The following is a 13,068-nucleotide window of genomic DNA, read 5'->3' on the forward strand; positions in this document are numbered from 1 at the left end:
TGTTAATTAATTAATTAAGAAGGTAATGCGTGGAAAGAGCATATCCTTTTGGTATCCGTTTTGGGCTCCAACTTTTTTAGAAAGAAAAGAAAATGACTTTTTTTTTTATTTTATATATGAAAATAAAAACAAAAAAATTTGATTTGATATACAATTAATTAATTATTATTATTTTGTGTGGTTATATGCATTGGACAAAACGTGGTAAAGGGGTCAAAACGAAAAGTTTTTGTGCCGATCTTTCCAAAAGCAAATAACTTTTAGGATGAATGGTGAGATCGGATCACATGCGTATTAAATAATATATAAAGAATTAAGATTCTTCTTGTATGATTTAAATATGTCTTTTACTTGGAAATTTTGCATCTCAGTTTTGTCTTCTTGTTCGAAGTGAAATTTTCTCGCAAGTTTCAATCCACTAACTTTTTGAATCAAGAGAGTAGAAACAACCCACCATTATTGTATATGTATATATATGCCAAATAAGACTTTAATTGAAAAAGACGTAACAATACTATTCCTTATTGGGGAGTTAATAATATTTTACTACAATCATTCCATGTTGAAAGCACTTTACGATCGATCAATATTGCCATTACCCTGAGCAGATTATGTCCTTCCACAAGTTGGGGATGTAAGAGCCATTGTAAAAAAAGTAACATGAAACTAAAACTACCACATCGTTAGATGAAGGATTAATAGTCCAACATATAAAGGTGATACACTCCCTTAACTTATAACAATCGATTTTCCAAGTGAATTTTGGAGGTCGATTGGGTCGCGTCTCCCTGACCTAACTCAGGGTGGCAAATCCGTGAGGACTCAATGAGAGTGGACAAACTATTGTATTTGTATGTAGGTGTGGGTCCAATTTATAATATCTAATGAGAGTGGACAAACTATTGTATGTAGGTGTGAGCCCAATTTATAACATGTTTAATGTGGTTGTGGTGTACCTTAAAAAGTGATTGCTTAATGAAAGCAAGAGCTTATATGTTTATGTATGTATACATTCTTAGATGCCATATCTAACTATTATTGAGATTGTATATTTTTCACATGATAGCTTAGTGATTGCTAATTTGCTATGTGCCAAGCACTAGTATATATTGTAGTATTGTACTAGTATGAAAAGCTAGCCCATTGACTGATTTGTTATGTTGTTGCTTCTTCAATCGTTCTCCTAGTTTAGATTGTAATTTTTTTTAGGGTTTTGAGTCTTTTTTGACTCAACATCCTACTTTGTTCAATTCTTGGTGGATTGCATTCTTATGAATCAATGAGTTTGTAGAAAGCCGTTGAATTTCGTATCACCTATGATGCAAATGAAGATTGCCAATTCGAAGGTGGTTTCTATCCTATTTTGATTAGGATCTACAACTAGGTGTTTTGACCCATGTGTAATAAAAAAACCATAATGTGAATTTTTATTATTTTCCTATTATAAATCAAGTAGTATAGTTTAAAAGTCACATATCTTTTTTATTATGAGTAATTTTATTTCGTTTCTTTTAAGTATTTGCTTCATGTGGTTGAGGATTTGATTACGGTTTCTTTATTTAATCTCTCATGAGAGAGACAACTTTTTATTGAATAAAATTAAGAGACGAGATATTTTGAATTGCAACTACTTTGGTATTCCTTTAATCTATGAAATAAACAAAGTGTTGAAACAATGAATCTGATGTTCATGATTCGAATCAACAAGTTTGAGTAGATCATTCCTTTCATCATGCTTTCCTGCACCATATCACTAAACCCTACCTATATATTGGTTTCTTTACATAAAATAAAATTAAAGAAACAAAATTTCTTCAACTATGTCAGGGCTGGAAATAATTAGAGCAGAGGCTGGAAGATTGATCCGAGAAGCATGCATGTTTGATTATTAAATTTATGGTAGTCATCTCACATAATGAGTAACTTGATGGAGAGAGCTGAAGTTGTGAAGGATCTTGGTGAAATCAATCCGAGACTTATAGCAACAATGAAGTCAAGAAATCCAGAAGACCTGGAACTAGGGTTTGAACGATTAAAAAAAAGAAGGAAAACAACAAAACCCAACTAAACCAATTAGTGGTATTTATACAGAAAACTAAACCAAACTTGCTTATTCTTAGATTCATGTAATATATATATACATACACACACAGAAGATTAGATGTACATACGTATTGACAAAACCAAAATATATATAGAGATAGAGTGGACCAAAAGCATGCATATGTGTCCATAGAACTTGAACAAATATCTATATATGTGTGTGTGCGTGTGCGTGTGTGTCTCTATATGTATTCAGGGATGAAGATGGCAATGTTCTTCACCTCCATTGTTACGGCCGCCAATAAAAGTACAGGGAGAACCCTGAGATGGTGTGACCGGACCTCTTTCAAGTGAAACTGCAGCACTGTTATCATCAGTATTCATCAACTTTGCTACTTCATGATCCAATGGCCTATAACCTAAAACATGCCTATCATGTTTCAACATAGTAAGAACCAACAAGATGAAGAGTGTCATCTGAACAATCTCATAGATTTTTCTTGTAATTGCTTTCATATTTGTAATTTGTGTGTGTCTCTTTTATAGAAAGAGGAAGAAGAACTCAAATTAGAGAGCTAGAGAGAGAGAGAGAAGATAAACATTAACATGAAGAGTGCAACTTCCCCTGCAGGTGATTCTGCTTTATAGACGAGATAAGGTTGGTATTTTTTTTTTTTTTTGGCGCATGCTCTAATTTGTGACATTTTGACAATGGGTCTTCCCTTTCCAATCACTTATTACAATTAAAAATTCACACCACTATTCCATCTTTTTTTTTTTCAGTGCTATATGATGGCGGCGTGTATGTTGATACTAACATTAATGTTCTTTTTTTTTATAAATTTTCAAAATATGTAATAAACTTTTTTAGCAAATATGTTATTGGGAATATGTAAGATGATTCATGCTAATATGTAAGATATAATAAAATACTAAAATTTGAGATATAGTATAATATGAGGGACTGAGGATGGAGTGACATGTGTCCGGTTGGGGTTGTTACTTATATTTGATCATTTGGCAGGTATGAGTGGTTTCAGAAAACAGTTATGATAGGATTCCAACAGTTGGTACCCCAATTATTTCAGCTATCGAGTTTTATGCAAAATATTTCATTGCATCATGTGGGATATGTAGAGATCACGAATTCACTTGAATTTTATACATCCTACTCAGGGAGCTGGGATACCAATTGTTGAGATGTTTATCATTTTCATTCAAAAAAATTACTGAATTCACTTGTGTTTATGTGTGTCTTTTGAGTTTGTGTATGTTCTTTTTTTCCCTCAGATTTTGGAGGTTATTTTTGGTCATTTAGTGGTCCTAGTGGTTTCCGCTAGCATATAAGTTAGGGAAACGCTCAACCAAATGCACGCTTCATCTTTTAGTGCGATCAATCAACATACTAAACCCTTCCGATACAAATGGACACCGGAGGTATTACATCAGGATGAAGACCTGACTTTAGAGATAAAACAAAAAAAAAAAAAAAACAAGACAACAAATATAAAACTCGTCTTGACACTGAGGTTGGGTTGAGATAACACTTGTAGATCCAGATCTATCAGTGTGAAACCGCATCCAAAACATAGTTGGTAAACGTGAAACTGCATAGAAAACAGATATGACAAATTGAGATAGCAAGAAAGCAAAGCTGGAAGCATCGAAAGAAATCGATCATCTTCATCATCGTTGTCGCACTGATATTGTCAATGACAAACCCACATATATAATACTTAGAGAACTCAAATTATTCGACAAGCATACTAAGGTTGCCTCAAGAGAAAGGAAGAAAACAACAACATAGAGAGAAGGAAGTGGAGAAGAAGGATCTCCACCATCTCATTTAATCTAATTTGGAGAAGTTAGAGAGAGGTGAGAGAAAAGTTTTTTTTTTGAGAGAGGGGAACCGAAAAGCTCACAAAGGATTTTTTTTTTGAGTATAAGTACATATACAACACTCCATCATATCAAGCCTAAGAAAGTATATGTGTCAACAGGCCCCACGCAGGAGGCACAAACCAAGCACACGCAGGGGCCGACTAAGTCTACACACCTCCTTATAAAATGACCTGAAGTCAGAGACATGCAAAGTCATTGCCACTAAACCAACGGGTCAATTGCAGCTCACAAAGGAATTGATTTTATGTATTTCCTTTTTTTCCCCTTATTTGAAAGTTGTTGTAATCACATGTATTTAAATTTGTAAGTGATAACTGAGAAGTGATGGTGTATGTAAATATATGGAGATGCCAAATTAAACCTACTTATTAGTTATTACCAGATTAAGTCGTTAATTTGACTAAATTAAAGTGCGTTTGGTTTCGCTGTTTTCGAAGTGTTTTTTGTTTTTATTTTCTGGAAAATAGAAAATGTTTTAGAAAATGTGTTTGGTTGAATATTTTTAAAAACAGAGAAGTAGAAAATGCCTAGAAAATAGAAAACAATAAAATGTCGTTTTCTAAAATAGAAAACACGGCACGGGAGACAAAAATACGGAGGTCAGGTCTCCGTCTTTACTTCTTTCCGTCATTCTATCTCCTTGAATTGCACGATGGATTGAGGAATGATCAATTGACCCACTATTGGGATGGGTTGGTGGCCCAAAAAGACATGGGCTAGGAGGTTGTAATTGAGCCCAACTTTATTAATTGAAGCTCATCTGTACAGAGATTTGAAAACTAATTCATAACAAGTTAAAGGGATCATGCCTTTTTTTTTTGTCCTTTTGTAAACCATGCATGATTATGTTTATAAAAGTGTTGTGATAAACAGAAATAAAAAATAGAAATACAAGATAAACCAAACAAGTTTTTTGTGTTTTATGTTCTTAGAAAACAAAAATAGAAAATGAAAATGAAAAACAAAAATAGAAAATGAAAACAAGAAAATTGAGAACATGCCAAACGCATTCTTAGGTTCCTTAATACTTTTTGAAACATGTTTTGATTTGCGACTTTTCGGGTGAAGAACTTGATAATGGGCCTATTCACCCAACGCTGGAACGACGGGCCCATCTGTTTTGATTTCTAACGGGCTTCGTACAAATAGTCCCAATCTAGGAAGAGTGGCCCAATAACTGTTCAAAATGGGATAAATGAGATGGCTTTGGAAAATGTCAACCTAGCCCACAAGGCCCACCAATCGGATTAAAAGAACAGAAGTTTGGTACATGTAAGTTGAGAGATTCAACCCGTCTTTGTTTTTTTTGAAACAGGGAGGGAGATTTGAACCCTAATAACTAGGATAGTACACACCATTCTTACCATTTCAATTAGCGGCTCAAATTTTCAACCCGTCTATTTGATTAACTAAGAGATAAATATTGAAAAAGCTCATCTACATTAAAAAAAGGTTTAAACAAGCTCTTACATATAATTTTTCGAGCTAAACAAATCCCTATGCTTTTGCATTTTGGGCTAAACAAACACCTCAAACTAAATTTAGTTATAAAAGCGGTAATGTGCCATTAGATATATGGCATGGATTTTTTTTTTTTTTGAATTTTTCATATTAAGATTGAAGAAGCCATTGTACTTCACACAAGGATTCAATTAAGCCCCCGTTTTTTTTAAAAAAAAGGGTCAAACGAGCCCCTGAATTGAAATAGTTAAAAAAATAAAAAAAATTGAATGGCTGTTTCATTGGACAATGCAAAACAAAACTAAATCTTTAAGAAATGATATCAAATACTACATGCAACAACCAATAGGGAAAATACTATTTGTTGCCCACAAATCAATTTTTTGCCAAAATTCAATAAAAAAAAGAGATATTAGATCTCAAAACCTATTCTATCCTTTCCTCTCTGGGCTCAGTTCATGAGATCGTCTATCTTCGAGATTGGTTTGATGAGAGGAGGGAGAGAGGCGTAAAAAGATAGAGGGAGGTAATTTAGGATTTTTTAAATTATTGATTTTTTACACGAATGCCATGCCAGAATATCACACCTCATTTATATTTTCTTAAAATGAAAACAATGTCATATTTTTTGCCATATCATAGTTTTTAGTGGAAATTTGGTATAAAAGCTATCGGAGCGCGAAATAGAAAGTAAAAGGACTTGTTTAGTCAGAAAAATTATACAGTGATTTCTTTGAATTTTTTTTTGAAAGTATATGGACTTTTTCAATACTTATCCATTAATTAATTAATTAAGAAGGTAATGAGTGGCAAGAGTTGTTTGACCTCCAACTTTTTACAAAGAAAACAAACAAATAAAAAATAACATTTTTTATAAGAAAAAGAAAAAAGAAAAAAGGAAAAGCATTTGATATACAATTATTGTAACTTTTCAATGTGGTCATGTATTGGACAAATTGATGGGTAGTCTTTTGAAGCCTCAAACATGGTAAAGGTTAACAACGAAAAGTTTATGCGCCGAATTGCCGATCTTTCCAAAAGCATATATATACATAAACTTATATATATAATTATTTACAGGAACTTTTATAAGAGATAAGAGAGGCCATTAATTAAATTGAAAATTATTTATTTCCCTTTCGAATTTCATCAGCCTAATTTAATTAGGTTGTATCATTGTGTGACTTTTGTTTCATCAACCTAATTTAGATTGCATCATTGTGTGCTTTCTGTATTTCGATTGTATCATTGTATGCGTTTTGTTTTAACAAAAATAAATAGAAAATCATCTTCTTTTTTTTAACAAGCAATTAGGAAGGATTGACCTATTTTTTTTTTTAAACGGGGAGGAGATTCGAACATGATCCTCAAGATGAGTCTCTTTTTCCCCTCCTTTGAAGAAAACTGTAGTACAACCCAATAGTTGAGCTACCTTCACTACATTCACCCCTCGATGAAATCAGTATTTTCACAGAGGTTGCATGCAGCGGCTAGGAGATGGCCGGAGGTTTTTCCTATATGAAGACATAAACTTTTATACAGTTCGGAACAATTCATACTACCAGCCCATGTTTATGCTGTAGCAGTTTGTGGTGCGGGCTTCAAAGGCCCCTCATAGTTTGAGATGTGCACTACCATTAGAGTCAAAAAAAAAGAAAAGAAAAAGAAGCAGTATCAGTATCAATAGCAGTAGCAGTAGGAGTAGGAGTAGGAGAAGGAATATTGTCAATTGTTAGAAACCTCACTTAAGAAACACACCATCCTTACAACTTTAATTAGGGGTTCGGGTATAGGATTGACTTAGTTAATGTTAATATTAATGTCAAGTAGTGGCTCGGGTGTAGGATTGGCCTAGTTAATGTTAATATTAATTTTAATGTATCAACTTGAACTTTTAGGATCGATGAATGGTATTTGGACATGGTATCAAATCGTATCATAGGCGAATGTCCAGATCTTATTGCCTCATCACTCATCAGAAATAATAGATATATATATCCATCTAATTAACTAATATTAATTATAAAAGATTAAGATTCACTTTTTTGCCCTGGATTAACTTACAAACTTGAATGGAAAGCCAACTTTTTGTACTCCACATAGTTTATGATTTATATATGTCTTTTACTTGGAAAATTTGCATCTCATTTTTTGTCTTGTTCCAAATGAAATTTTGTCGCAACTTCCAATCCACTAATGTCTTAATCAAAATAAACCCACCATTTAGCAACAGACAAAAATGTACATACACACACACATATATGTATATATGTATGTATGCATGCCAAAGAACACTTTGAAAAAGACGTAACTACACTATTCCTTATTGTAAAGTTTATGATATAAACTCCAATCATTCCATGATTTCTTTCCCACTTTATCATCAATGTTATCATCAGCACATTATGGACTCCACAAGTTGGGGAGTTATTGTAATTAATTAATTAACTATCTTTTTCATGCTTAATGCGCTTATTGTGTACCCTAAAAAGTGATTGGTTAGTGACACCAAGAACTTATGTGTGTGTGTGTATATATATGTATATTCTAGATGCCATATCTAATTAATATTGGGATTGTATATTTGTCACATTATAGTGCTAGCTATATATGCCTATGTGTCAAGCACTAGCTAGTATATATTGTACTAGTATGGCAAAGGCAATGGCAAGCGCATTGAGTGACTTTGTTATGTTTTGCTTCTTCAGTCGTTCCCATAGTTTTTTTTTTAGGGTTTTGAGTCTTTTTGACTGAAACTAGAAGCAGCATATCCACAATAGTAAAATTAGAAAAAAAAATAGGACATTGCATATTTGCATGTGAAATACCGAATCTACTAAGGTTAACTTTTTTTGGAAGGGTGAATCATTTTAGATTTTATATTTAAGTAATGGGCATATCATTCTAATGCTCTCTATAGCTCATGGGTCGACTTTATCTCTTTTGGGAGTCCTAATCAGTGCATCATCTTACTGTTTTTTTATCCGGTGTAGGTATTTTGGTACCATGTGAAATAAATAAAATATAAATCAACATAATAAAACATAAATATAGAGAAACGGGTTATATATATATATATAGTGGATGAGAGATGTTACTAATAGGATTAGAAATAAGTGGATGAAGTGGAGGAGTGCATCCAAATATTAAGCGACGAAAGGATTTTTTTAAGAAAAAATTATCTAGTTCGGCTATATGACTCATGATAATGTATGGTTCCGAGTGTTGGGTTACTAAAGAACAACACATCAAAAAAATGTATCTACCAGAAATGTGAGTGCTTCAGTGATGTGTGACCACATGAAGCTAGGAATATGTCATAAGAAATGAGAATATTAGATTTAAGGTAGGAGTAGCACCAAATGAAGATATAAGTTACGAGAAAACCATTTAAGATGGTATGAGTATGTACAACATAGAGATAGAAACATGACAGTGAGGAGAATCGAGAAAATTTGTAAACGGGAGAGTATGAAACAAAGATGAAGACCTGGAATGACATGGCTTGAAGTAATAAAAAATGATATGAAATCAAGAGAAGTTGATGAAAGTATGATTGTAAATAAAAATGAATGGCTGATATGGAGTGGATTCCCTTTGATTTTTTTTGAAGATTCCTGGAGCCGACCTCAACTTTTAGGATAGAAACTCGGTTGATGATGAGCTTATAGTGGTTCAATCTTGTAAGATACTTAATTACATTCCATGCATGTGAAAACCCTCCAGCTAGCTAGCTAGATTTATTATTTTTAACCACTTAATTTACAAGCTAACGAACTTCCCATTTATGAGCTAAATAAATAATGAACTAGTAAAGCAATTCAATATTAAATTTTATTCCCATCTTATTTATAGCAAGAGTAGAAGTTTAAAACCTTGAGAGTTTTTAAACTTTACAACGCATTGGGCCTTTGTAATGACAGAAAGATAACTAGTCAAAGCAACTATGGGGAGTACATGAGTAATAGACCAGGCTAAGCCATATCCATATGAACCAATAGATCGAGAAATGGGTCAAACAAAATCCCATGAACTTATAAAATAAATAAAATATTATAATAAAATGAAATACAATTAAAGACCTAGTTTATAGTGGTTCATCTCTTGAGAGCCCTCTGGCAAAGTAATTAACACTTTTGTTCAGTTATATATTGGAATATTGTTAATTTTCTGAAAAATGGAGAACCCAGCCTCTTACACTTTGTTCAAATGTAAAGAGTTGGCGATGAATAGGCCATATGTATATATTCTGTTTCTTTACGAAAAATAAAATTAAACAGAAGCAAAATTTATTTCCTCTTCTGCGTCAGGGCTAAAAAAACCTAGATATATCCCGAGGCCGGAAGATTGATTGCAAAAGCGTGATTTATTACTAATTAATAATTGATAGTTGATTGAGATAATGAATTTGTCCACAATAACTTTTAACGCAAACGAGAGGTTATGAATACAATATATTATCATGGATGTTTTTCTTGTTGCAATTTGCGAGATGTGCCTTATTCACGGGTCAATTATCCAGTGGACAGCTGGGTTAGTTTCATGTTATAAAAAAAAAAGTGATTGATTATTAAGGAGTAAGTTGATGAAGAGACTAGAGAGTGGAAGTTATGAAGGATCAATTGGAGGGCATGCTATCCTACATCTCTCCGATATATATCAAATAAAATAAATAAATTTTATACTAAACAAAGTACAAAGACATAGTTTATACTTATAGTGGTTTATCTCCTGAAAGACAACATCCACGAAGCCCTCTGGCAAAGTTGCAAGATCAATGATATTGTAATAAAACATACAAATCAAACGTTACAATATTCAAATGTAAAGAAAATTCCGATCCGTCTTCCTGTTCTTTTCCTGATTCTTTTTCTCAGAGAATTCTATTTAGAACTTCCAAAACCAAAGCGTGGTACAATTTGAATGATAAAAGTAGAAGGGAATATCAACATGGATCCAAAATTTTTGAAAGCCCTTATCATACCATTTAGCTATAGTTATGAAATCAAGAAACCCATGCAGCAATAATAGATATGCATGAGGCCAAATGAAGAACAATTTATTATGATAATTAATATGTAAACTTAATCCTTAAAATCACTTCTTTATTAGGGTTAATTTCTAACTTATCCGAGATTCAATCATCTACCTAGGAATATTGACCGAGTTAATTAGTTGGAGTTGGATTAATGATGAATTTTTTCAGTTCAATTCTTCACATCAATATATAAGTGCTGAGGATTAATCAGGACGAAAGGTTGATGATTAACTCCTCGACATAAATAATATAAAAAAACCAATCACGGACTTATATCAACAATGAAATCAAGAAGTCTAGGAGACCTGGAACTAGGGTTTGAAAGAAGAAAGAAAAAAAAAAAAACTAAACCAATTATTGGTATTTTATTCTTAGATTCATCTTATGCATACATATATAAACATTAGATTAGATGTACGTACCGTACGTATTTACAAAACCAAAATATAGATAGAGAAGCATGCTATAGAACTTGAACACACACACACACATATATATATATTTGTGTGTGTATTCAGGGATGAATATGGCAATGTTCTTCACCTCCATTGTTACGGCCGCCAATAAAAGTACAGGGAGAACCCTGAGATGGTGCGACCGGACCTCTTTCAAGTGAAACTGCAGCACTGTTATCATCAGTATTCATCAACTTTGCTACTTCATGATCCAATGGCCTATAACCTAAAACATGCCTATCATGTTTCAACATGGTAAGAACCAACAAGATGAAGAGTGTCATCTGAACAATCTCATGGATTTTTGTTGTAATTAATTTCATGTTTTCCCGTTGTCTCTTTTACAGAGGAAGAGGAACTCAATTTAGAGAAATATAGAGCTAGAGAGCTAGAGAGAGAGAGAAGATAAACATTAACATGAAGAGTGCAACTTCCCCTTCAGAGGGGATTCTGCTTTATAGAGGCGATTATGTTTTTTTTTTTTTTTTTTTCGCATGCTTTAATTTGTCATATTTGACAATGGGTATTCACTTTACAATCACTTATTACATTTAAAAATTCACACCACTACTCCTTTTATTTTCATTTTTATTATATTTTTGCATTACTATATTTATATTGGCGAAAATGATAAAGATCTTAACAGTTGAGTTACCAATTATCCCAACTGTTGAGTTGAACGCACAAGATCCGATTGAATTCGTAGGCTTCACATGTCTCACATGATGCACGTAAAATCATGTGCGTACAACTCAACAGCTGGGATACTTGGAATATCAGCTGAGATCCCTATCATTACTGATATGCTGGCAGGGAATCCCTATTATCCCAGCTGCTAAGTTGAACGCAATGAATCCAAGTGAATTCGTGGGTCCCACATGTCTCACATGATGCACGTGAAATTATGTACGTACAACTCAACAACTACGCTAACTAGAATACCGTATGACATCTCTATCATTACTGATATGCTGGCGGCTCTGTATGCATGTTGATATTAACACGAATATTTTTTTAAAAATTTAAAATCATGTAATATTTTTTAGCAAATATATATGTGTTATAGCTAATTTGTAATATTTGTATGCTAATGTGCCAGATGATTCATGCTGATATGTAAGATATGGTAAAAGATTAAGATGTGAGATATAATACAATATGAGGGATTGAGGAGGGAGTGACATGTGTCCGGTTGGGGTTGTTACTTATATTGGACATTTGGTAGGTATGAGTGGTTTCGGAAAATTACGGAATTCACCCGTGTTTATGTGTGTGTTCTGAGTTTGTGTAGGTTTTTTTCCCTCAAGATTTTGGAGGTTATTTTGGTCATTTAGTGGACTTGAGTGATTTTCCACTGGCATATATAGTAAGGAAATTGCTCAACCGAACGCACCCCTCACCTTTTCGTAAGATCAATCAACCACTCCAACAAGCTTTTTAGGGTTTTTCTTTCTTCATTTCAAAAAAAATAAAACATTTTCCTTCTTTACGAAGCGCCGAACGAAACTTTAAAGAATTTTTATTCTTTTCCTTTATTCTTCAATTTAGTGGGAGAATGATACGATTATGAAGATATTGGATATGGACTCCGACTTCACATGCCGATTTGGAGTTACATTTTCATTTCTTAGAAGGATTCATCTCCAACTAACTTAATTGGTACATAACATCTTGAACAAGTCGAGTTAACTTATAAACGTGGGAATGCAACAATATAAATTTTAGTGCATTAAAAATTCATGAAATGTTGTAGGGTAGACCCTTTAAGGAAATGGTCAGAATTGGGCTTATCACAACTTCTATTTCTTTGGCCGAAAAGATCGCGAATTGCGACTATTGGCCCTTGTCGTCATCAACAAGCGTGAAACGTCACAATTGATCAATTTATGACGAAAGTTTATAATGAATTCACAGGAAGTTTTGCACCACAAAACGCCCATAACCATCCGTCCAAGACTTACTAGGGCCAAACAGGCCCTGTAATATTTTTAAACAAAATTTAGACATGAGTTATATGTTCGAAATCTAAGTCTTAATACAATATTTTTCTTCGATTTAAAATTGGGTCGGATCTCCAAACTCATAAATTTTGACTAATTTACTTGTCCGGATCCTAACTCAGATTATGTTTGTTCGATTTACTTGTTCAAATTTAAATCAATCTAGATT

The sequence above is a fragment of the Tripterygium wilfordii genome, chromosome 21, assembly GCF_013401445.1.
Source record: "Tripterygium wilfordii isolate XIE 37 chromosome 21, ASM1340144v1, whole genome shotgun sequence".
Lineage (NCBI taxonomy): Eukaryota > Viridiplantae > Streptophyta > Magnoliopsida > Celastrales > Celastraceae > Tripterygium > Tripterygium wilfordii.